The sequence below is a fragment of the Tasmannia lanceolata genome, unplaced genomic scaffold (genome assembly GCF_043159265.1).
Source record: "Tasmannia lanceolata isolate RefF3 unplaced genomic scaffold, GAP_Taslan_0.1 ptg000002l, whole genome shotgun sequence".
Classification (NCBI taxonomy): domain Eukaryota; kingdom Viridiplantae; phylum Streptophyta; class Magnoliopsida; order Canellales; family Winteraceae; genus Tasmannia; species Tasmannia lanceolata.
The window spans coordinates 51506505-51533752 of NW_027518679.1; the positions used below are offsets into that span (position 1 = coordinate 51506505).

Sequence of the window (27248 nt, forward strand, 5' to 3'; positions counted from 1 at the left end):
CTCATCACCACTCTCCATATTTTGCTTTCCAACAACCATCCCCATCGTGCATGTTATTTTATGCTGCATAAAGGTGAGAGATGGCAAAATCACTAGGGGGAGTGTTAAAGGGAGATGATATCCCCCTCGCCAACACCCCCCCCCCCCCATGTGAAAAGTGGGCAACTATATGTCAAATCACGTTATAATGGGGGTGTGAAAGTCCTGCAGGAGGGTGAAAATATCATCACCTGTGTTAAAAAATAAAAGAGCTTGGAAAAGAACGTACGTGAGCTGGTCCTTCGTTCTTTGAATCTCGAAGTTTAAATTTGCATTTTCCACGTCTCTTCTATTCTTCCATTTGGCCATGTTTGGATTGCAAGAAAAATAATAATAAGACAAAATCTGCTAAAAAGTGAGCCTCTCGGGTTGTTCTTCCCTGCAAGAGTGAACCGTGAAATGGCTTTCCGCAAAAGTTTCTAGCAAATTCCAATATTGTTATAGTTAATTAGGATTTGCTAGGGACCATCACTTTCTACATTTAGGCCTATTACAGTCCTATCACACATAAGGTGTACGCACATATTCTTTTAGAAGACTTATCTACTCAGAGTTGTATTTGCAAAGGGAGTTTAGGGATAAATCCCAAGTGTTTAAGAACTCTAAAACACATTATTGTAAGAGGTGTGGAAGGACACAAGCTCTTGTGATCCAAAATCTATATATATATATATATATATATATATATATATATATATATATATATATATATATATATATATATATATATATGAGGAAAGTGAAGCTACACCGCCGGTGTAGCTAACTTAGCTACACCGCCTGCTTAAAATAAAATGGGCCCACATTGTTTTGGTGATCCAAAGAATTCATTTGATTGGCCCTCACATAGATAGGGTGTCCACCAAAAATCAGCTCCATAGCATCATCCCAACCCTACGATTTGTGGAGGCAAAAATGAACGTGTAAAAACCTTCACAAATTTGTCCATTTTTGCCTCCATAGTTTGAAGGGTTAGGATAATCCTATGGAGCTGATTTTTGGTGGACACCCTATCTATGTGAGGGCCAATCAAATGAATGGTTTGGATCACCAAAACAATGTGGGCCCATTGTATTTTAAGCGGGCGGTGTAGCTAACTTAGCTACACCGGTGGTGTAGCTTCACTTTCCTCTATATATATATATATATATATATATATATATATATATATATATATATATATATATATGTGTGTGTGTTGTGTTTGATGGGAACAACACACATCTAAAGAGAGGGTAAGCACTACATTAATTTCAGATTAAATAAAGTCTAAAAGAAGTCACCTTTAAAAGCTAGCCATTAGAGGGAGGGTGCCCATTCCCTTATGACCCATCCCCATCCCCATCCCCATCACTTTACCGATGTGGGACTATTTGCTTTTGCATGGAACCCCAAAATCTCCCTCTCCACACGGAAGCAACGTGGACAATCTCGCCCCTCCACAAGACGGCGACGTGGGAACCACGAGATACAACACCGGGGTTTCTGAGATCTCCCCAAGGGACATTCCTACCCTCAGAGGCAACCGGGGGTTACTACGACCTGAGCTCGATACTATTTGTAGAGAATTTAACCGGATAGAACTCACCCTCAAAAGCTAGCCATTAGAGGGAGGTGCTCATTCCTTTATAACCCATCCCCATCACTTTACCGAAGGGACTATTTGCGTTTGCGTGGAACCCCAACAAACACCATCTCTTATGGTTTCAGCTTTTGGATTTTAATTGGTTGTTTCACATGGTATCGGAGCAAAGGTCCTGGGTTCAAAACTCCTTGATATTTAAAATCCACTTCTAATGGCCAACCCAAAAGAGGGGCCACATGTTGGCCAACCCTAAAGAGAGGGGCCACACGTGAGGGGGAGTGCTAAAGTATAAAATATTAAATAATGCCATCTCCAACAGCCTGAGGTTTTGGAGTAATTAGTTGTTTCACAGCATCATCGCAGCTTCCCTCATTCCTTTTGTGTCGACTAAAGTTTTGTAATTTACATACTAACGGGGTGGCATTTCAGCCGACATGACTGGAACATTACCGAAACATATACATGTCGACTAAGGATTTCATTAAACATAGATGATAACAGAAACATGTTGCTTGTTTTGTGCTTTTTTTTTAATGACGAATGTATTCCCTGAAGGTGCATTTATTTTTTTTAAATGACGAATGTACCCTTATAGAGCTCATCGCATCTAACCTTCTTAATATTGACGTGCAGAGGAATCGGTTCGCTTGGAGATAGATTAGTTTCCGATGATCTAAACCATTAATTTGTTTGTTGTAGCTGTAAATAGAACATGCACCAACAAAATCTTCTCCAAATAGACATTATCCATCCATCCATATACAGTAGGGTGGAAAATGGACAGCTCAAGAAACCAAAAACCATTTTAGAAAATTCAGTAAAAAATAGGGTTAGAATTGTCCAATATAGGGGATTTTTGGTTCATTCCTCATCCATTGTCGTCTCTAGAAGATGAATGGTTTTGATCACCAAATAGCACGTAAACAGTGCTCAATGCCAGCTTTAGATTTCAAGTTCTTATGTGGGTATCTAAGATAAACGGTCTAGACTGAAGAATGAGATTAAGAATGAAATTACTGGAGTTACATTACCCCACATCTCAACCCTATTGAGACATGAATTGGTTAGTGTAAGTCCAATGGTTCGACCCTTGGCCTTCTCTGTCTTGTTTGGATGATTCCAAAACACAAGTGATCTTTTGGTACTAATGATGTTTGTTTGTTGATTCCCAATAAATTTATTTTGAACCAAAGTCAAGGAAGCTTGGAACCTTCTTGAAGAATCAAATGGAGCTAGAAAGCTCAAGTGATGGAGTTGATCCAAGAAAAGATGAAGAGGCTTGAAGATATATTGTAAAGAAGACCCAAAGTCAAGCCTTAGACAAATTATAATGTACAATCCAATCCCTTCATCAAAACCCATTAGAGGCACTAAACTAGGTTTAACTTGACCCTAAACAAAGTTTAATTAACAAGGGTTTTAAGAGGATCAACTCCCATTAGCCATAAAAGAAGCTTTAATTGAAGAATGGAAATTGAGGAGGTTCGGCCCGGCGAAGCCCACTGAAGAAGCAAAAATAGTAACATTGCTTCAGCCTGCCGAAGCCTACCAAAGCTTTCCAACGAATTTAAGAAGCAGAACAATAACATTGCTTCGGCCCGCCGAAGCTTGCCATACTGCATATTGGCGCTTTTTAAAATGAGCCTATGGGCAAGCTATTCAGCAGCCCGAATGCCTACCAAGAAAGCCATTGGTCACTCTAACGGACAGTTGTGGTCACTCTAATGGCTAGTTTTGCCTCAATCATCTACAAAATGAGCATTTCACCCCTCAAACACTCAAGACACTCATTAATCTTAACTTTGCACATCTCTTGAGTGAAATTGCCTCTCTGGTGCCTCCTCTCTTGGTCATTCTTAAAGGGATTAGATCTAGGGCCAAATCTTGTATACTTTGATCTTCCTGGTGTAGCCTTTCAAAGGCATTTTCTTTCTTTGTCTGTTTAATCAATCATTGTAATTGACGATTGTTTGGAGACGCGTAGCAATCTCCAAGAGCGAGTGTTAGGAGACGCGGTAGCTTTCTCCGACGGCAAGTGGTGAGGCGCAGAGCTATCCTCGATTGCAATAGTGTTTAATCTTCACCACGAGAAGATTGGGTTAGTGAAGCCATCAAGGTGCCATGGTGGAATGGAGTAGGCCTTTCAGGTTAAAGGACCGAACCACTATAAATCTCGGTGCACTCTTTCCACTCTCTCTTTCTATCTTTTATTTGCGCATCTGATTTATCTTCTTTGTGCATTTGTTGTTTAAGTTGTCCATTATTTTAATCTTCCAATTAACAAGGGCAAAAGGTTTTTATAAACCCAACTCACCCCCTTCTTGGGTTGCCTACCTGGGATTTTAGTTAGTTGAGCCGAATTTAACTACAACAGCTAAGCTAAGCCCTGTATAGTGAAAAGAACTTGGCTCCATAACGCCTTGGAGGAACTTCCTCCATAATGACAACATGGCCGAGTAAAAGACCGCCACATGACGATCCACTCGGGTGCCCCTCGCAAGCGATTAAACCCTCATTTGAGACCAAAATAATCGATACAAATTGATCTTGTGGGTCACAAATGGAACATGTGTAATAGAGATCATAGATCTTGTCGACGGACTCACATGGTTCTGGTCCCATTCCCAAACGGATGTCCCATTAGTAATATAATAAAGGACCACAAATCCATTGGTTTAGGGGCTAGGATCATGCAATAATGTTGGACACACGTTGGTTCTATCATACGACGGACAGTCTGGATCAGTCAAAGGTAGGGTCTATTGTTGCATGCCTCATCGTATGGCAACGAGCATCTAAATATCTAAACTGGCAGTTTAATGGACCCCACAACTCTTCTTGAGAGTTCGAATCTCTTACTCTCCTCCAAACAGAACATTGCATGTGGCATTAGGGAGGAAGTTCCTCCAAGTCGTTATGGAGCCAAGTTCTGTTTCTTGATAGTGTAGTTGTTTAAATGGATTAAGCCAACTCCCCTGAGGTATTTTTCTATAAATAAGGGGATGGCCTCTCCTACCTAGTAACCTGACCAAAGGAGATATTCCCCACCAAAGATCAGGTAGAAAGAGTGGCAATAGAAGATCCAGCCTGGCCGATCACCATGATGGCCGATCAATATAAGTTTCTTCTGTTATACTTTATTTAATTCGAAATTAATGCGGAACTGACCTCCGGCCATGGCGACTAGAATCAAAGATCATGAATCCCTCAAGCTTTGGCGAACCGTGAAAACGAACATAATTTCCGCCGCGCATGAACAAGATAGATCTTCTAATCTTAAGAAGACCTTACAACTCGATCGATGGAATCACATGCACTCTTTTGCTCTCAGATTAGGGACCCTCTTTAGGATGGACTTTAGCTATACGTATGTGTGTTGTTCCCATAAAATGCAACACATAGATTTCGGATCACAAGAATTTGGGCCCTTCCACACTTGAAATACTCACATATTCTAGAGTTTCAAAACACTTGAGATCTATCTCTTAAGACTCCCTTATTAGTGAATAGAATACAAGGTGGAATGGAAAAGCCAACGTTTTCACTTAAAGTGGGTCCCACCACTGTGGGCCACACTAAAAACACCAACATCTTAATCTTGCTTCTAAAAAAAAGGGCGGCCCAGTGCACGAGGCTCCCGCCATTGCGGGGTCTGGGGAGGGCTAGATGTTTTATTCTAATACTTTGCATGTTTAGATCAGTTTATATTGACTGTAAAATAATTTCATTATATCTATTGTTGCGATCATGGTTTTATTCCAGATGTATGTTCATCGAATACCATGCATGTACATTGAATACCACGATCCTTGGTTTACATATATCATTGAAAAGATTATTGACTACACTTGAATTATTCATCATTAACTCTACTATAAAATAAATGAAATAAACTGATATAGAGAAAACCTTTGATCACCTGAAAGTCACTTTAGGAGCATAAATATTCTTTCAGCATTGCTGGATGTATATTTGGAAGCATTCAACATTGTTGGAAATCTTCCTGGGCTTGTAAGACCAAGTGATGATCTTCCCATTCATCACGGAAATTTTCAGGCCGCTCTAATCTGTTCTTCCCTATAGCGGCATACATCTGCTTCCGCCACTCTTCCGCAGCCGGATACCCACACTCCGCAGCAATCCAGTCATTGTAATCAAACTGCAATAGATGGAGAATGTTTGAGAAAGCAAGTTGATGGAGAATGTTTGCTACAACAATTAGGAAATTATGTTGATTCCCCAAGACAATCGATGGAAAGACATCCACCAAATCTGTTCCATTTGATTTTGAATAATTTTATGATGGAACAAGGATCTCTAACAGAAGTCTCACTCAATTTTTTTTTTCTGAGAAGGATAATTCCATTGCAAGGAATGAACAATAGAACAAAAACGGATGAGATTTCCATAGACGGGAGCAATCACTAAACCAAACAAAAAGCATTAAAAAATAGTGGAAAACAGCACTATGCAATCAGCTATATATATCACCCATAAGAACCTCGCTACGGTTGGCATACCCCTACAAGTTGGCGCTCATTATTACGGTAATTGCTGATTGTTGCAGAGTTATTAATCCAACAATTCAAACAGAGGTGGAGGTCGGCCAATTTGGAGACGGACGTGCTGGCAAAACAAGTCTCATTCAACCTTTTACTAATATAATCAATCTTTTTTATAGAAACTACTTGGTAATCAATGTTTCTTGCACAATCTGATGTAATATGTAGCACACTCACAAAATAAGATTGGATAGTTTGTGTTTGGGCATTTAGATTAACCTTTGGAAGTGCGATTTTTACACTTGGTTCTAAAGCAGTTCTAGCCACATTTGTATTATAGTGCAAGACTGGCTTTCTATCCACATTTCCGGAGGTCAGACGCTACATTAACAATATCTAAAATACAAGGGGATTTTTGGAAAAAAAAATTCCTAAAGGATGTTTTGGTAGACTAACGTTACCTGATAATCAAGCATGTTATGAGTGTACCGTTTGGGGCACCCAGCAGCTTCAAGTTCTCTGTAAAAAGATTTCACGTCCTCCATCATCTCTTCTTGTGATGGAAGTGCAATCCGCCTGGATAAAACACATGCTACCCACTTGCTCTGTAATTCAAACTGAGGGAAAGGAATAACCTGGAACCACAGATATCGTTACTAATAATCATTTAAAGAAAGAACTCTGAAAGGAAACGGGAGTTTATGTAAGAGACAATAAACCTTCCAAGGTAATCCAATAAAAGAAAGTCCCGGAGCTAGTAAAGGTGGGAAAATGTGTTTATATAGTGGCCCTACACAATTGTCATCCACGGTCACGATATCATCAGTTTTGAGAAAAGGAAAATGATACTTGTACCTGAAAAACAAATACAAAGAAAGATCAGGAATTTTGATTACTTCCCACGAAATTACTTCATAATTGTTGATAGGAGTAAACATGCATATCTTACATTTGCTGAACAATAGCATCACTCCGCATCCTTGATTTAACATTTAGTGTCAATTACTAGTTTAGACACCAACCACTACCCAGTTGGATGGTGAAAAATTTTGCATGGGCAATTCGACTTGCAAAGGAACACGATGCTGCAAAGTGCTGAACACTAAGAAGTGCAACAAATTTCTGCAGTGCTGCTGAGAATTTATGCTAGGAATCTTAAACCACTTAATTATATACTAACTTTCTATTCCATAATTTTTAAAACGTGCATGCTCAAAAATATAAATCCGGAAAGACTCGTTACTTTCTAACATGTTTATGCTGACACTGCCCATATGAAGACAATGCCAAATAAAGTCATCGATAGGCCTTTTGTAAATACCCGATTTTGCCCTCCCTCTTAAAATTCATCCCCCTGGTGAACAAAAGGGTATTTTTGTCATCAGGAGTTAAATTAGAATTAAGGCTTCTTTAGAAAAGCCTATAAATAGCCTCTTAAGGAGAATTGTGAAGCCATTAAGAAACCCTAAACCGTTTGTTCCAGCCCCAAGAGGAGATTTGCGTGGAGAAGGAGAAGAAGAGCGCGATTTGGAAAGAGAGATCGCGGATCGAGGTAAGACTTATGATCTTTAATGATTAGATGAATAAAAAGAACCCTAAAACTACGATCTAATGAGACTTGTTATTATGATTTAGATTGTTAGGTTTGGTATAAAGAATTATATAAGAATTTAAGGATAAATTTATGGATCCCTAAGAAACTAAGAATTTAGTTTTGAAACTCTAAGAATCTAGGTTTGGGTTATGACCTAAAAGCTTAGATTAAATTTGGTAATTAAATCTGAGAACTTCAAAGCGTGAAATTAGGTTCTATGGATTTATCTCGTCGATACGAGTCCAACGAATCGTCGTCGACCACGCGCGATTTGGAGTTCGAACGAATGAGTTATGGCTGTTTTAGTATAAAAAAAGGGTGAAAATCTCGTTTCGGAGAAAACTGGGTCCGCACAGGGGCGGACGTCCGGCAAAAATGGCAATCGTCCGTCTGTGTATGGTTGGGCAAACTGAGAGATTCCCAGACGTCTGGTAAAGTTCCCGGACGTCCGGAATGGCAATTTTCCCCCCTACGGCTTAGACTTCGGAAATTCATAACTTATTCGTTTCTCGTCCGTTTTCGACGCTCTTGTACTCTACGGACATGCCAGAAGCGTGTTCTTTCTGTTAAAAATAGTTTTAAAAGGTTTGGAAACTTTATAATGATGATAATTCCAAAATACTAAAAATAACCATACGACGATTTACCGATTCTTTTCCGATTAAGCACCAAAGGGTGTCTTGTGTCAATAGGAGGACGTATATGTCTGATAGAAGTGAAATTAATAATGAAACTCATGGAGAATATACACACTCTTAATTGCAGGTTACTAAATTGATTAAGAAAAAGAAAACGTTTTCGTCATTGAGGTACGTAATAACGTACTACTCTACTTTGGGTATTTCATAAACCCTATGCACCTTGAATTGATATCAACTTTGGAACCTCGTATTGATACCTTTGAACCTCTGAAATAGCTTTAGGTCTTGCGTGCCTATTTCTGCTTCACCTATTTAGTGTGATACCATTATTATTCTAAATCTTTGAAATAACTGTTGTGGATATCCGTTATGAACTTTGAACCTTTGAAGCTATCGGTTTGAACTTTGAATCTTTCGAACTATTTGAATATGAATCCCTGGACCTATTTCTGGACACTTCTGTGGAGGCTTAGGTATTTCTGAAACCCTGTCATATGGGGGTAGTACAATTGGCAACTCTGAAACCCATCGTCGGGGGTAGTACACTGGAACTTCTGGCCCGTCAGTGGGATATAATGTTGGCTCTGTCGACTTGTATCTGAACTTTGAGGAACTAGTTCCAACACCGTGGACTGTCGGTGTAAGCAATAACATGTCTTCTGGACCATGCCGATGATTCTGAAGTGTATTTGAATTCGGAACACCTTTTTGGCTTTGACCATAACTTTGATATTGAATTACTCTAATGCACCTGTAACTCGGAATTATTTGACATGAACCTATAATTATTGTTGTGCCTATTGTTCAGTTGAGACCTCAATATTCAGCTTTGACTCTGTTATCTGACCCATATTGAGCCTTGGCATGCTTAGATTTGTACTTAGAGTAGTGCTTTATTATGTACTAAGCTTTTCAGCTAACTGTGGTTATATGATATTTTTCAGGTCCGGAGCTCCTTCCCCATTTAATCAATGTTATTAGTAACTTGTATAGTTCACACTCTTTGGCTCTACCCATAAATTATCCAGTAATAGGTCTTGACCCTCGTGGGAATAACGAGGAACATGACGCTTAGCTTTTGAAACGGATTTGGCTTGGAGATTTAGTTTATTATTTTCAATTCATTAGCAAGTGAGTACTTGAATAAGATGTAAAGATTTTATTATTTTACATTGATTTAGGGGAGAGTTGATATTTGATTTGACTTTGTTGGGTCCGCATTAATTGAGACTTAGATATTTTAGTTATGAAATGTGAGATTTACTTCTGTTATTGCTTTGTAGCCTTGTACATTTGTAGGACTTGTCTTGCAAGTGTACGGCGTTGTCATGTCCTACGCCCAGGGTGGGGGTTTGGGGCGTGACACCTTTAGTTTCACCAAGTTTTAAATGTCAAATTCGGTATGCATGTAGGTTGCCACGGGAAAAAAGACATATTGGTTTCGGTCATAAATTTCGATGTAAAATCTGTAAAATTATGGAAGATTAAAAAAATCCACGCAAATGATGAAAATTTAAGATTAAACTTTAGGAAATGCTAGAATAAGCATAAATATACACTTAAAAAAATCATCACATTAGCAAGACGAGCATCCATGATAGAGTGGAACAGTAAGGTCCATTCTAAACTAACAATGCATACAACAACATGTGCATGTGTTTCCAGCAAACAAAAAATACAAAAAAAAAAAGGTAACTTGATTCAATAATTTCATCAAAAAGGTATAGTATATAGAAGGAGTACAATATAATGATAGAAATTTAAAAGATTTTCTAATAAAAATAAATTTTTGAAATAAAAAATTGAATCCATTAATCGGTAGTCTGACAAGAGTAACTTAGATATAAAAATAGAACATAACATGCATATCTCATAAGTATATTTTAGAAGAAAAAAAATTTCTCCTATTTAAAAAATTAATAAAAATAAATAAAATAGTTATTTAAAATAAAATAAAAATCTAACTCCATCAACCAATCAGGCAAGAACTCGCATATAAAAAAGATTAGAAGCTAAAATGCATATATGATTATTTATTATTCGAAAATATACTTTTACCAATTTTCAAATCATAAATCTATGAAAAATAAATATACTTTTACCAATTTTTAAATCATAAATCTATGAAAAATACACATTAATGCACTAATCCATATGCAATTGCATCAACTAATTGAAGAAATAAAATAAAAAAACAAAAATAAGCATAAATCAAACGAAAATGTGAAAATCCAAGCAAAAATGTAAAAAATTTGAAATTTAAACTGACGTTATGTAATTTACATACTGAAGCGGTAGCGTTTCGGTCGACATGACCGAAATATTAGTGACATATATAATGCTGATGGAAAGATTTCGTTTCGGTGGAGATAAAAATAGAAACATGTAAAGTCATTTCGTGTCGATTTCGATCGGTTGACATTTAGAACCAAGGACACGTACCCCGTGCAATGTAGAATGATGTCAACAACTCCGGAACTTCCATCCTTGAATACCACTGTACCATCTTCACATGCACTTTCTATCTGCATGATTTTATCTAAAAATTAGCATTTATAACTGACCCAATTTCCACCACAAAAAATTCAGACATGACTTAATCGGCTTTTTATGAGAACTGCCCGACTTCCAATCCCTAGGAGGGAATTAATTTACCGTAGAATGAAGCCACATGTTATCATAGCCAGGCTGCCTTGTTGTAGGTCCATCGGGTTGAGATCTTGATGATATATGAACCTCCTTGGCAACTTTGGAAATGTCCCTCGAGATGTCAACAGAACTAAATGAACTCCCTATCAAGACAACAACCTGCTCATGGCACGGACATACATAATACACAAAGCATTTGAGACTCGAAGATAACATTGGCAATATTGAAGTGAGAATCAATGTCTTCCTCCACTAGTTCTGTTGTGTTCAAGGAACATCTTAAAGAAATGAAGCCTACGATTATTTATGTCAGATTTTTATTGCAACCCACATAGGTCACTAGTTACCTAGTCTGAGAAGCTGATGAGGGAAATGAGAAGCTAGGTATTTTGTGTGAGGAAAGGAAATGATTCATTTGGTAACTATAGCCTGGATCAACTCTATGGAATGGGAGTATAATATCATTGCCCGTGCAATCAATCAAATTAATTGGTCAAAAATCTAATCAATAAATTAGACTTTGGATATGCTTTGGAAGCCGAATATGTTGCTTGGGTCATCCAAATAAAAAAAGAGAGAAAGAAATGCAATGGTTTCATCCACCAATTGCAATGATTTTACCACGCATCAAACCGTAGCTTAGTACAGTGCTAGCATAAATAAAAAAACACTCAATGCAAAAATATGTGGCAAAAATCAAAAGAATTTTAAGGAAAAAGAAAAAAGAAAAATGGCGTACAATCACTTATTGTGACATTAAAACCATTTATATCATATTTCATCAATTATGGAGTATACTAACTAGAGTATATGAAAAAAAAATACTATTTAGAACTACACAATTTCTTGACTGTAAGGAAATCGCTAAACCAAGTTCTGTAACATGAGACATTTCTCCCATTTCAGCATCATGTATCAAACTATTTTTCACATTCATTTCTCAGAGTAACAACTGTGATCCAGGTAATTAATAACTAATACTTTGTCATCCATTTCACAAATTTGTATTCGGTGTAAGATAATGGAGTTTATCCATCTGGACCAGATCTTTATGAGGATTGTAACGTTGGAGGAAGCGGATGCCCCGCCAAGCGGGTCAGAAATAGCTTAGCAATGAGTTATGGAAAGAATTTTACCTCATTCACCTTCGTGTCACATGGGAGACCTTTTAATTATGGAACATCATGTTTTTTTTTTTTTTTTGAATGGTATTATGGAACATCACATTAGGCCAAAATTAATAACGCAAAGAGAAATTTTGCTCAATCAGTCCAACCTATAATGTTAAGGAAACTATCTCAGACCGTAATGGATATCAAAGGTCTCAACTTTGACGTTAAGGAAACTATCTTAGACCATAATGAAGTGTACGGGACTCAACCTTGATGCATCAAGGAAGGTATTGGACCCAGTAAAAACTTATGATCTAATGCCAATTGCACTCCAATAATACCTAAAACAATAATGGTTGAGGATTTACTCCATTGCAGAAAGAAGATGTGCTTGTAAAGACAAACAGGCTTAAGGACCCAAGTATAAGACACTGAGGACCATGGAAAACAGACGGCCGAGAGCTAACTGATGTGATAGATACAGTGAGAAAACACCAACAAGCTTCAAATCCTCTAATCTGACTGTATTCTCTAATTAAAATGTGGCAAACAAAGTAACAAAATATGATCGAATCATTACTGAATCCATACTTGATCACGAAATGGCTCAGGAACACGGTAATTGTGGCTGTGAATTTGCTTCCCCGGCCATGTATCAATACCTGAAAAAGAAGACATCTAAAATTAAAAGTGGAGACAGAGAAAGTAAGGACTCGTCAATTACATCATAGAGCTTCCAATCAAACAGCGAATTGTATGAGCACTCCTTTAGTAATCTGGATTCTAGAATAATCACAACTTTAACTCTTGCAAGTGTTCTTGAATTTCTTTTCCATGCCCATTCCTTAAATCCAGTTCACAAAGATAGAAGGATCTTGTGTGGCTGGTATCGTTTCATTTATTTGTTCTATTAGAAGGGCATCAAAATCATGATATTGAGATCATAAATAAAGATGACAGCAAATTCAACATATCCATGGTGCCCCCAAGAATCTAGATTACATATTCCAAGTCGAAAGCAACCAAAATAGTGCAGATGGAAAGACTTAATATTAACCATAAATTCTTTCAAAGTCCATGTTCTGTCTTTCTAACGGGTTATTAAACTCTTCATGTTCGCCATAGATTGCTCTCTATCCATCCATTCTTTGACAAATGGATCTCCAATAATAAAAAGAGTAAGTGGATGATAACTTATTATCATGAAAGAAAAACACTAGTCATCTAGTTCCACATTTGGGAGATGTGACTGAAATTTGAATTGAATCACAACAATTTAGGGGAAATTTTATATCCCATTAACTAGTAAAGTGAGATAAATGTTTAGGTATCTACCATATTCCTGATTAGTAAAATATTCAGCAGGAACCAATGAAAACATCAGAACAACTAAAAATAACAAACAAAAAATGCACAATGTCCAAATTCAAACTCCATATCTTCATAAGCATTGTTTAGGGCTAATTGTAATGAAACCAAGCTTATTCCTGATTAGCAAACTATTCAGCAGGAACCAATGAAAAACATCAAAAGAACTAAAAATAACAAACAAAAACAAGGGAACTGTAACGAGCAGGTCATGAGGGGAGAAATAATAGGGTTGTTGAGGTAAAATAGGGGTATTGAGAGTAGTAGATTGAGTTGAGTAGGATTCTTATCACTCAGGATAAGGATTAGCCAATAAAGATTAGCTAATTAGTAGGTTGAATTGTGTTGGGTTGTTGAGATTAGGAGGAGAACGTGGAAATGCAGCATATATATCCTGTAATCATTTGAAATAAGGATTATGAAAAAAATATCATTCTCTGGTTTTCTTATTTGGAGGTTAGCCCCCTCGAAGTGGCCTTTTATTTCTTAAAAAAAAAAAGCAGATTTATATTTTTTTCATAATCCTTATTTCTAACGATTACAGGATATATATATATATATATACGCTGCATTTCCACGTTCTCCTCCAAATCTCAACAACCCAACACAATTCAACCTACTAATTAGCTAATCTTTATTGGGTAATCCTTATCCTGAGTGATAAGAATCCTACTCAACTCAATCTACTACTCTCAATACCACTATTTTACCTCAACAACACTATTATTTCTCCCCTCGTGACCTGCTCGTTACATTCCCTTCCTCTTCAAAAAACCTTGTCCTCAAGGTTGGTATTTGGAAATCTTTCCTTGTGGTTGTAATAAACTTCCCATGTTGCATCTGCATCGTCACATCCATGCCACTTTATTAGGACTTCAGTAATTGCACGATTGTTTCGTTTGACCACGCGCCTAGCCAAGATCTTCTCTGGTTGTGGTTGTGGTACTCCCTCAATTGAGATAGGAGGCAACTCAGTCTGAATTGGAATTGTATCACCTACTCGCCTTTTCAAGTTTGACACGTGGAACACAGGATGGATGTGGGATTCGCCTGGAAGTTGGAATTTGTATGCAACTGGGCCCACCCTTTCTGTTATTTGATAGGGTCCAAAATATTTATGAGACAGCTTTCGGTTCTTTCTCGTGGTCACTGAATGTTGGCGGTATGGCTGCAACTTTAAGTAGACCCAATCTCCAACAGAAAATTCCCGTTCGGTTCGGTGACGGTCGGCCAACCGCTTCATTCTCTCTTGCGCTACGACCAAATGCTCCTTTAAAATCTTCTTGATTTCGTCCCTACTTTTCAGCTCATCTTCCATAGCTTGTCCTTGAGTAGTGCCAGCTACATAAGTCATGAGTCGAGGTGGTGGAACGCTGTAAACAGTTTCGAACGGAGTCATTCCTGTCGATGAATGGGTGTTTGTGTTATACCACCACTCGGCTAAGGACAACCACTTAGCCCACTCCTTCGGCTTAAAGCCTGCAAAACACCTTAGGTAGTTCTCAAGACAGCGATTTACAATTTCAGTTTGACCATCAGATTGAGGATGGTAAGATGAGCTGTGGTGCAGTTGAGTACCCTGCAATTTGAAAAACTCTTTCCAAAAAGCACTAAGAAAAGTGGGATCTCTATCACTGACAATGGATATCGGCATACCATGGAGCTTAAAAATATTATCAAGAAATAGCTTGGCGATAACAATGGGCATTGTAGGGATGAGAAAGAGGTATAAAATGTGCATACTTGGATAGCCGGTCAACTACCACCATGATGCAATCTTTGCCTTGCGAATGGGGAAGCCCATCAATAAAATCCATAGAGATTTCGGTCCACGTGCGTGTCGGTATGGGCAAAGGCTGTAGCAGTCCAGCTGGGGCTATGTTTTCAGTCTTACTACGCTGGCACACATCACATTCCTTGATGTACTGCCGCATGTATCATCGCATGCCATTCCAAAAGAAGTCGGATTTAACCCTTTGAAATGTCTTGTGGTACGCTGCATGACCCCCTAAATGGCTCTCATGTAACTGTCGAAGCACCTTAGCCTGCATATAAGAATTTGAGCCCAAATAGAGTCGTCCCTTGTAAAATAAGAGACCGTTATGGCATGTATAACGTGTCAGGTCCAATTCGCCCTTGGTGAACCTTTCCATTATGGTTTGCATTTCTGGGTCTTCTTTGTAGTAGGCCTGTAACTGTAATGACTGCAATTCTTCTTCTTTCAAAACTCTAAGATTTAGGCCATTGGATCAGTGAATCTATTTTCAAGGGTGGGGATCAACGATCCATCAATAATCAACCCTAGATCTTAGTTTTAATCACTCTTTTCCCTTTAATTTGTTTTGATCCATAGATCTTAGAATCTATGGCTATTGAAAGTTATATCTAAATTCTCTAATTGAGAGAAGAAAATAAGTCTTGTTGTAAAAATAATTTCCGTGGAAAATATCACTTAAAACGTGGAAATTTTTTTTGTATTAAAAGTGATGGGAAGAAACCCACGTTTTCCCTTGTATGGGAAAACGTGCATATGGTGTGGGCCCACCCTCAATAAATTTTATATATATATATATATGGTATGATGATAGTAAATTTGAAGATGCCTTTGTAGGATTACTAATTATAAGTAATTATTTAGGGAAATATATGTGATTGCTTTTAATTAGCAATCAATGATATGGTGTGATGATAGTAAATTTAAAAATGCCTTTTAGATTTACTAATTATAAGTAATCTTAAAAGGAAATTCCTAGATTTTGGATATCTTAGTTTCTCTAATTAAAAATCCAAAAACTCTTAACAATAGTGGGAACTTTACATTAATAGAAGTAACGGGATTACTTGGAGATTAAGTAATCTTATGGATGATGTAAAGTGAGAAACTTTAGGGATATAATATTTTCATTAATAGTAGATTATCCAAAATAGCAATCAAAACAAAAATTAGGGAATATATGTAATCCCCTCTTTTGGTTGTTTTCCTTTTCTTTAAAATTTAAAACCCATAAAAGTAGCTATCATACCTTATAACTAAGACCAAGGTGTTGGGTTTTTGGTAACTTACTATAGCCCTCTTATGACTTATCTTAATTTACCAATCATAAAACAAGGAGAATAGAATAATATATATATATATATATATATATATATATATATATAGTGATGTACACCTCTCCCATTCTCGCCCAAAATTTTTAGAGAAAGAGAGAGAGAGAGAGAGGAAGAAAGAAAGAAAAGAAAGAAGAAGAAGAAAAAGAAGAGCTTTCCACTTGATTCTTCTTATACCCTAGATCCATCCAAGTAAGTACCCTTATTACTTTCCTTGTCTTATAGTGTTTCCTTGGTCCCAAAACGGACCAGATTTGTACCCTGTTGACATGTGTTTCCTTGGTCCCAACACGGACCAGATTTGTGTACGGTTGATAGGTGTTTTTACGTATCAAAACTAGACAGATTTAAGATCAGTTATATGCATTTTTATTATATAATAAAATTGGACAGATTTAAAGACCGTTATATGTGTGTTTCTATATATCAAAACTGGAAAGATTTAGAGTCAGATATATGCATGTTTTCGTGTGTTAAAACTGGACAGATTCTACGTCATTCATATGCGTATTTTATATTCTAAAAACGGGACAGCAATGTTCTATGTTTGTGTGCAAGTTTTATGCCCTCAAAACAGGGCAGCAGTCATGTGTTTTTGTGTGCGTGTTTTATGCCCTCAAACAGGGCAGCAATGATGTTTTTCTGTGTGTGAGTTTTATGCCCTCAAACAGGGCAGCAGTTGTGTTTCTGTGCGTGAATTCATGCCCTCAAACAGGGCAGTAGTAGGCTTTTCTGTGCATAAGTTTTACGCCTCAGAACAGGGCAACAATAGTGTCCTTCATGTGTCTTCTTGCTGGCCGCCCAAAAAACAGGGCAGCAAGAGTCTTCTCCGGGTATATATCCTTCCTATCCAAAGATAAGACAGCAATGGTATGTCTATGTGCATGGGTTTCACCTAAGATAGGGCCTCAACGTAGTACCTGTACGTATTTTTGAAAACTTAAACATAAGGAAAAAAAATTGACACTGTTATGTTCTATCACCTGACTCCAGGACTATCACACTCCACTACCTATCAGAAACCGTCCATTCTTCCCCATTCGTAAGTTAAGGCAGGTGACAGCTAGACCTTGTGTTGTAATGGTTTCAATATAACTTGTTTCATGCAAAGTAATCTTACGTATACTATTTTCTTTGTGATAACTGTATAGCTCATTATACTTGTTTACTTGAAATGAAATAAATAATAAACTGTTTCTAACCTTTATGTTAAAGGATGCAGGAAAAGAAAGCAAAGGTAACGTACCTTAAAGTCCCTAATTGCATATCCTATATGGGGGAGAGTGAAGGGAAAATTAAGGGTGTGGTAGTATCATCCTGGGACCTAAGGTCCAAAGGCCAACGTGAGAAACGTGTACAGCCTTTCGTTGGTAAACCATCCAAAGGGATAGTATTCTCGAAACGGCTCGGCATTAAATGCGAGACCGAAATCCGAGTCCATAACGCCACTACTATTGGACAGGGGTAGTGGGTAGTCGTGCGGCAAGGACACCGGCAAAAAGGAGAAAGTCAGAAAAGAACTGACAGAAAAGTAAACTGGGAAAAAGCCGGATGTACCTGGGGAAAGTGTTGTCTCATTTTACATATTCGATGAACACATAACATATCATTCATTATTGTCATTCATTCCTGTTTATACTGATATAGATGGCATAGATTTATTCTCCAGTTATTTATTATTGCTTCTAGATGATTGCTAAATATCTGAATTATTATTGCATGCCCTTTTATATTGTTCATTTTACTCCGCTCGGTCTCTGGAGGACCCTGCTCTAACGTTGTTTCCTCCACCACAGGGGTTGAGGCGTTAGATGGCGGAGCGTTTGCAAACGAAGAAACCATGTTATAAGGGATCGTGTGATCGGAGAGTTCGCTTCATGGATTATTGCGCTATGACGTCTTGCGTCATTTTCTATTTTTATTTTGTCGGGACTTTCTTTAGTTTGAACTTTAGTGATTAAAACTTTACCTTTCATTTGGAGTATGAGTATTGAAATGACCTCTTGTTATGGTAGACTTATTTAATTTGGAATAAGATTTTTGTCATGGTTGTTGATTATATAAAAAAAAAAGAAAATTTTCGACGATTTTTGCGTTGTTCTTTTGCTCGTAGCGACTTGACGGAATCGGGTCGTTACAATTGTGGTATCAGAGCCCGGGTTTACGGAGAACCTGGTGCTTGTGGGTTGAGTCGTTAATTTGGGTTAGATAGCTAATAGGTGACATATGATATGTCACACCTTTAAGGTTAACCGAGAATTCGAACGAGATAGGAGAACTACTCTAAAAACTTTAGTAAGTAAGCACAGGATTAGAGACTTCATGGTACCTCGAAATTTTAGTTGAGAAATAAAGAGATTTCATTCTAACCCATAGTTTTCTCCTCATTCCAAGTTATATTTATATTTATAGATGTATCCAAGGAGGAAGAGAACTGGCAATGCTAATCAAGCTCCTGCACCTAACAACAATACTCAGAGCCCAACTCCGGCTCATAATCCAGACGGTCTGCAATTACTAGCTGAAATCCTCAGGGCAAATCAAGAGGCTAATCAAGCTGCTCTTCAGGCTATTGCAGCCAGCCTTGGGACTCGTTAGGAGCCGAGACCCCGTAACAATGCCTCGCAGGTGCACCGTCAGTTCCGAGATTACCAACCATCCGAGTTCAACGGGACAGGCGACCCCTTAACTGCAGACCATTGGCTTACAGAAATAGAAGGGATCTTTACTATAATAGAGTGCACCGACGTGCAAAAGATACGTCTTGCCTCCTTCCTGCTGAAGGGAGAGGCGGGTGTATGGTGGAGGAATGTAGTCCAGAACTATCCCGCGATCATGTCTAGGACTTGGGGACAGTTCAAATCCCGTTTCAACGAGCAATTCTTTTCTACGCGCATCAAGGATCATTTGGCGAGACAATTCGCTGATCTAAAACAGGGAGTCTTGTCCGTGGCTCAGTATGGAGCCAAATTTAGAGAACTTTCACACTTTGCACCCGGCTACGCAGCCACTGAATCTGATAAAATCCGAAAATTTATTAACGGCCTTCGCCCTTCCATCAGGGCGAGTATTATTAATCTTGGATCACGGACGTTGGCCGAGGCATGTGAGAAGGCAGAGGTGGCAGAAGACTGCGAAAAATCTATGCAAGTAGCTAGATCTCAGTCGATTGCTAGCAGTCAAGTCGCTACGAGCAAAAGAACAACGCAAAAATCATGAAAATTATTATTATTTTTTTATATAATCAACAACCACGACAAAAATCTTATTCCAAATTAAATAAGTCTACCATAACAAGAGGTTCTTTCAATACTCATACTCCAAATGAAAGGTAAAGTTTTAATCACTAAAGTTCAAACTAAAGAAAGTTCCGACAAAATAAAAATAGAAAATGACGCAAGACGTCATAACGCAATAATCCATGAAGCGAACTCTCCGATCACACGATCCCTTTTCCCATGGTTTCTTCGTTTGCAAACGCTCCGCCATCTAAAGCCTCAACCCCTATGATGGAGGAAACAATGTTAGAGCAGGGTCCTCCAGAGACCGAGCGGAGTAAAAAGAACAATATAAAAGGGCATGCAATAATAATTCAGATCTTAAGCAATCATCTAGAAGCAATAATAAATAACAAGAGAATAAATCTACGCCATCTATATCAGTATAAACAGGAATGAATGACAATAATGAATGATATATTATGTGTTCATCGAATATGTAAAATAAGACAGCACTTTCCCCAGGTACATCCGGCTTTTTCCCAGTTTACTTTTATGTCAGTTCTTTTCTGACTTTCTCCTTTTTGCCGGTGTCCTTGCCGCACGACTACCTACTACCCCTGTCCAATGGTAGTGGCGTTATAGACTCAGATTTCAGTCTCGCATTTAATGCCGAGCCGTTTCGAGGATACTATCCCTTTGGATGGTTTGCCAACGAAAGGCTGTACACGCTTCTCGCGTTGGCCTTTGGACCTTAGGTCCCAGGATGATACTACCACACCCTTAATTTCCCCTTCACTCTCCCCCATATAGGATATGCAATTAGGGACTTTAAGGTACGTTACCTTTGCCTTCTTTTCCTGCATCCTTTAACATAAAGGTTAGAAACAGTTTATTATTTATTTCATTTCAAGTAAACAAGTATAATGAGCTATACAGTTATCACAAAGAAAATAGTATACGTAAGATTACTTTGCATGAAACAAGTTATATTGAAACCATTACAACACAAGGTCTAGCTGTTACCTGCCTTAACTTACGAATGGGGAAGAATGGACGGTTTCTGATAGGTAGTGGAGTGTGATAGTCCTGGAGTCAGGTGATAGAACATAACAGTATCAATTTTTTTTCCTTATGTTTAAGTTTTCAAAAATACGTACAGGTACTACATTGAGGCCCTATCTTAGGTGAAACCCATGCACATAGACATACCATTGCTGTCTTATCTTTGGACATGAAGGATATATACCCGGAGAAGACTCTTGCTGCCCTATCTTTTGGGCGGCCAGCAAGAAGACACATGAAGGACACTATTGCTGCCCTGTTCTGGGGCGTAAAACTTATGCACAGAAAAGCCTACTACTGCCCTGTTTGAGGGCATGAATTTACACAGAGAAACACGACTGCTGCCCTGTTTGAAGGCATAAAACTCACACACGGAAAAACATCATTGCTGCCCTGTTTGAGGGCATAAAACACGCACACAAAAACACATGACTGCTGCCCTGTTTTGAGGGCATAAAAATTGCACACAAACATAGACCACTGCTGTCCCGTTTTTAGAATATAAAATACGCATATGAATGACGTAGAACCTGTCCAGTTTTAACACACGAAAACATGCATATATCTGACTCTAAATCTTTCCAATTTTGATACATAGAAACACACATATAACGGTCTTTAAATCCGTCCAATTTTAATATATAATAACATATAACTGATCTTAAATCTGTCTAGTTTTGATACGTAAAAACACCTTTCAACCGTACACAAATCTGGTCCGTGTTGGGACCAAGGAAACACATGTCAACAGGGTACAAATCTGGTCTGTTTTGGGACAAAGAAATACTATAAGACAAGGAAAGTAATAAGGGTACTTACTTGGATGGATTTAGGGTATAAGGAGAATCAAGTGTAAAGCTCTTCTTTTTCTTCTTTCTTTTCTTTCTTTCTTCCTCCTCTCTCTCTTTCTCTAAAAATTTTGGGCGAGAATGGGAGAGGTGTACGTCACTATATATATATATATATATATATATATATATATATATATATTTTTAATTCTATTTTCCTTGTTTTATGATTGGTAAATTAAGATGAATCATAAGAGGGCTATTGTAAGTTACCAAAAACCCAACACCTTGGTCTTATTTATAAGGCATGATAGCCACTTTTTATGGGTTTTAAATTTTAAAGAAAAGGAAAACAACCAAAAGAGGGGATTACATATATTCCCTAATTTTTGGTTTGATTGCTATTTTGGATAATCTACTAATGAAAATATTATATCCCTAAAGTTTCTCACTTTACATCATCCATAAGATTACTTAATCTCCAGGTAATCCCACTACTTATATTAATGTAAAGTTCCCACTATTGTTAAGAGTTTTTGGATTTTTAATTAGAGAAACTAAGATATCCAAAATCTAAGAATTTCCTTTTAAGATTACTTATAATTAGTAAATCTAAAAGGCATTTTTAAATTTACTATCATCACACCATATCATTGATTGCTAATTAAAAGCAATCACATATATTTCCCTAAATAATTACTTATAATTAATAATCCTACAAAGGCATCTTTAAATTTACTATCATCATACCATATATATATATATATATATATATTATTGAGGGTGGTCCCACACCATATGCACGTTTTCCCATACAAGGAAAAACGTGGGTTTCTTCCCATCACTCTCAATACAAATTTTTTTCCACGTTTTAAGTGATATTTTCCACGGAAATTATTTTTACAACAAGACTTATTTTCTTCTCTCAATTAGAGAATTTAGATATAACTTTCAATAGCCATAGATTCTAAGATCTATGGATCAAAACAAATTATAGGGAAAAGAGTCATTAAAACTAAGATCTAGGGTTGATCATTGATGGATCGTTGATCCCCACCCTTGAAAATAGATTCACTGATCCAATGGCCTAAATCTTAGAGTTTTGAAAGAAGAAGAATTGCAGTCATTACAAGGCTTGAACCTCATCAACCCAAGAAGCTACGGGTCTCAAAATGGCAAGTAAAACCCCATCCTCTTCTCGACATGAGATTGCATCTGCTACTTTATTTTCTTTTCCACTTTTATATTCTACCGTAAAATCATAACCAAACAACTTGGGGATGCACTGTTGTTGAATTGGGGTGTACCAATACGCTGCTCTAACAAGTACTTGAGACTTTGTTGATCGGTTCTGATTTTAAATTTTTGTCCTAGCAAATATGGTCGCCACTTTTTTATTGCCATCACCAATGCTAGTAGTTCCTTTTCATAGGTAGACAGGAATAGGGATTTTCCTTTCAAAGCATGGCTGAGGAAAGCGAGTGGTTGATCGTCTTGCATAAGAACCGCCCCTATTCCATTGCCTGCCACATCACATTCAATGGTGAAGGGCTTGGAAAAATCAGGCAATGCTAAAACAGCAGGCTTGGCCATGGCATCCTTGAGGCTGTTGAATGCTTCTTGTGCCGCGTTCGTCCAATAGAATGAATTCTTTTTTAGCATTGACGTGAGAGGACCTGCTATCTCCCCATAATCTTTGATGAATTTGTGGTACTAGGCGGTTAAACCCAAAAATCCACGTAGGGATTTGATTGTTGAGGGCATTGGCCAGTTCATCATGCTAAAAATCTTGGCAGGGTCAGCAGCCACACCCCTCTTAGAAATAATATGCCCAAGAAAATCAATGCTGTCACAACCAAACCTGCACTTGGAATCTTTTGCAAATAGCTGGTGGGTCCTTATTACTTCCAATGCAGTCCTTAGGTGATTCAAATGTTCAACTTTGTCCCTACTGTATATTAGTATGTCATCGAAAAATACCAAAATAAATTTACGTAAGAAGGGATGGAATACCTCGTTCATTAAGCCTTGGAATGTAGATGGGGCATTAGTAAGACCAAATGGCATTGCTAGGAATTCGTAGTGACCCTCATGAGTTCGGAATGCTGTTTTTGGAATGTCGGTGGATGCACTCTTATCTGGTGGTAACCTGAGCGGAGATCTAACTTTCAGAAAATCGTGGCACCATGGAGTTCATTGAGCAATTCATCCACCACCGTTATTGGGAATTTGTCTTTCACTGTCTCCTTGTTTAATGATCGATAGTCCACACACATGCGCCAACTTCCGTCTGCCTTTCGTACCAATAAAACCGGTGATGAGAAAGGACTTTGACTAGGCCGTACAATTCCAGCCTGGAGCATCTCCCTCACGATCCTTTCTATCTCACCTTTCTGGTAGTGTGGGTAGCGATAGGGCCTTACACTGATTGGTCGAGTTCCCTCAACAAGAGGAATTCGATGGTCTTGAGTGCAAGGAGGAGGTAACCTTTGTGGTTCACGGAACACATCCTTGAACTCGCCTAGGACCCTTTGCACTTGTGGATCCATGTCCGATTGAGGTTGGGCCCCGACTATATTGAAGAGTTGTACTAGAACACCCTTTTTATTTGACAATGTTGTCTTCCTTATCTCGTTCTCACCCATAACAGCCATGTCAGATGCTGATTCTCCTCGTAAGTTGACAGGCCTTCCATCTAGGACAAACTGCATGGAGAGGTGAGAGAAGTCCCACAAAATGGGGCCTAAAGTTCTCAACCAATGAGCCCCGAGTACCACATCACAACCGCCCAACGTCAGTAGACAAAAGTCAGTAGTAATGGGTTGGTTTTGCAGTAATAACGTGACCCCATCGCATTTACCTTGACTGGCTAGCTTTTCCCCATTGGCCACGGTCACCTCAAATCGTCCACCAGGGAGAACAGACAATCCAACCTTCTTAACTATTGCCGGATCGAGGAAGTTGTGGGTGCTACCAGAATCTATTAGCACCACAACTTTTTGTTTCTTTAGGTTACCTTGTAGCCGCATGGTTTGAGGAGTTGAGGCACCCGCAATGGCATGTACCGATATTTCCGGTGTCACCCCATGTTCTGCCTCATTGTTGACCTCCTCAACCACATCAATCTCATTTTCTTCTTCCAATAGGTCATCTGTTTCTACCCCATCAAGGAGATAGAGTTGCTGCCTCTTGCATCGATGTCCTGGGGACCATTTGTCATCACCGTTGTAACACAATCCTCGATCACGACGCTCCTTCATCTAAGCTTGGGTGATTCGTTGAACAGGCAAAGTGGGCTTTTTGGCCACTACAATTCCAGAATTGGGGAAGGAATTGGGGCAGCTCCATTCATTTCTGATTGGTCTGCGCCTGTAATTAATCTTCTCTTCTTGGATTCGTGCTAACCCAAAAGCTGCTGCCAAGGTTGTGGGTTTGGACATTTTTACATTGAGACGAATATCGTCCTTAAGACCACTCACGAAGCAGCTAATCATAAAGGATTCTGTCAGCCCTTCAGTTCGATTGGCATGCATTTCAAATCTTGTTTGATAATCTTCCACTGTGGTTTCTTGACGAAGTTTGGTGAAGGCTTCAACAGGATCGTCATACTCGGTCAGACCAAACCGGGTCTCGAGGGCCTTTGCAAAAGCATCCCAACTGGTTAATGATCCAGAATTTTCCAGGTATTTATACCAAGGAAGAGCTCTACCTTCCATGTGGAAAGAGGCAATTAACAATCAGTGTTGTGGTGGTGTATTATGATACGCGAAAAATTGTTGAGCCCGGTATAACCACCCAGATGGGTCACTTCCATCGAACCTTGGGAAATCTAACCATACTAACCTCGTTTGTATGCCTCCCATGGCGTCAAAATGTAAGTTGTTTGATTGCCGATTGACTGAGTGGTCAGGTTGTGCTGATTGGTCGGCTGAGTGATCTCCGATTTCTCGCTGCTGATTGCGGGTGAGATGATTATAGTTAGGCAGCTAAGATCCCCATCCGGTTGATCAACTCATCCAATGTTTTCTGTTGGGACTCTTGGCCTTCCTTGATTTTATTTACCAAGTCAGCTAGCTGAGAAATTCTTGTTCCATCTGCCATAGCAGGAACGTCTGGCTTTGATACCAATTGAAATGTGCTTTTTTTTTAAAGAAATAAAAGGACAGAGAAAAGGCCACTTCGAGGGGGCTAACCTCCAAATAAGAAAACCAGACAATGATATTTTTTTCATAATCCATATTTCAAACGATTACAGGATATATATGCTGCATTTCCACGTTCTCCTCCAAATCTCAACAACCCAACACAATTCAACCTACTAATTAGCTAATCTTTATTGGCGAATCCTTATCCCGAGTGATAGGAATCCTACTCAACTCAATCTACTACTCTCAATACCCCTATTATTTCTCCCCTCATGACCTGCTCGTTACAGGAACGTCCAAATTCAAACTCCATATCTATATAAGCACTGTTAAGGGCTAATTGTAATATAACCATTATGTCGATTTTTTAATACACAGACGTTTGAGGGGGGCGTGTTAGAGTAGATCAGACCTGATGAGATCTGACCGTTAGATCATAAGTATTAGATGAGAGTGAGATGAGAGTTAGTTAGAATAGGTAAGGCAACTCCTTATGACTAATGTAATCAAATAAGATTAATAGTACCTGGAATTTCAGCAATTTGCGGTTCCGTGAAGTGCCCGTTACAGACAACGACTCCATCATAAACCTCATTCACATCCAACGAAGAATCACCACCGTCCATTCCAACCTTCCTCGATCTGACCATCCATCTCTCTTCCTCCACTCGCTCCACCTCAAACACCTCCGTCTCGAACCGAATCAAATCACTCAACTCAAAATCACGAGCAAAATCATTAAGATAGAGAAAAACCTCTTTGTGACCGGGAAACCGCCTATTGTCCCTCCCCTCTCTAACCACGAAAGGATAATCGCGAAATCCCATGGATTCTCTGGGAAGATTTGTGCGGAGTGAGTCGTAGAGACTGCTTTGGACTATCTTACGAGAAGGATCTAACCCTAGAGGATCGGAATCTATGTTAGGGTTATATATCCAAGTCCCTCCGATCTGGTCTCCGGTTTCGAATACTACGACTTTGTGGCCTTCTCGCCGGAGCTCACGAGCGGCGACTAGGCCGGCGGCACCGGCGCCGATCACGGCAACGTGGCATGAGGTTTTTGAGGGTTTAATGGAAGGAGGGAGGTTGGAGAATCTGGATCTTAAAAAGGGAGGCCGAAAACTTTTCGTCTGCATTTTCGTCGCTGCGATAATACAATATGCATGTCCTCATTTCCTTTTGTCCGTCCACGTCTTATATTCTCTTCCATTTTGGCTATGTTTGGCTTTGGATTGCAAGAGAAGTTTTTGTGGTGGAAAATGATGTCATTATAGCAAGGTTTTAAATTTCGGTTTCGGTACCTATTTCGTACCCTACCGAAATCCGAAATTTCGTATTAAACTTCAAAATTTGGGACTGAAATTTCCGAAATTTTGTAACATTTTGTTTTTTAAATGCCATTTTCTCGAATTTTTGAAACCGAAATTTAGGACT

At 38.6% G+C, this 27248-nt stretch overlaps 1 pseudogene across 1 annotated transcript; it reads right to left on the minus strand.

The window, feature by feature from the left end:
- Positions 1 to 5325: 5325 nt before the first annotated feature.
- On the minus strand, positions 5326 to 27011 carry LOC143877658 (flavin-containing monooxygenase FMO GS-OX-like 4; annotated as a pseudogene). Its single transcript, XR_013250699.1, has 7 exons — positions 26341 to 27011; positions 12714 to 12784; positions 11017 to 11169; positions 10804 to 10886; positions 6846 to 6981; positions 6588 to 6761; positions 5326 to 5783 (listed from the first exon to the last, which is right to left on the minus strand). The product of XR_013250699.1 is annotated as a flavin-containing monooxygenase FMO GS-OX-like 4 (transcript).
- Between the last annotated feature and the right edge of the window lie 237 nt (positions 27012 to 27248).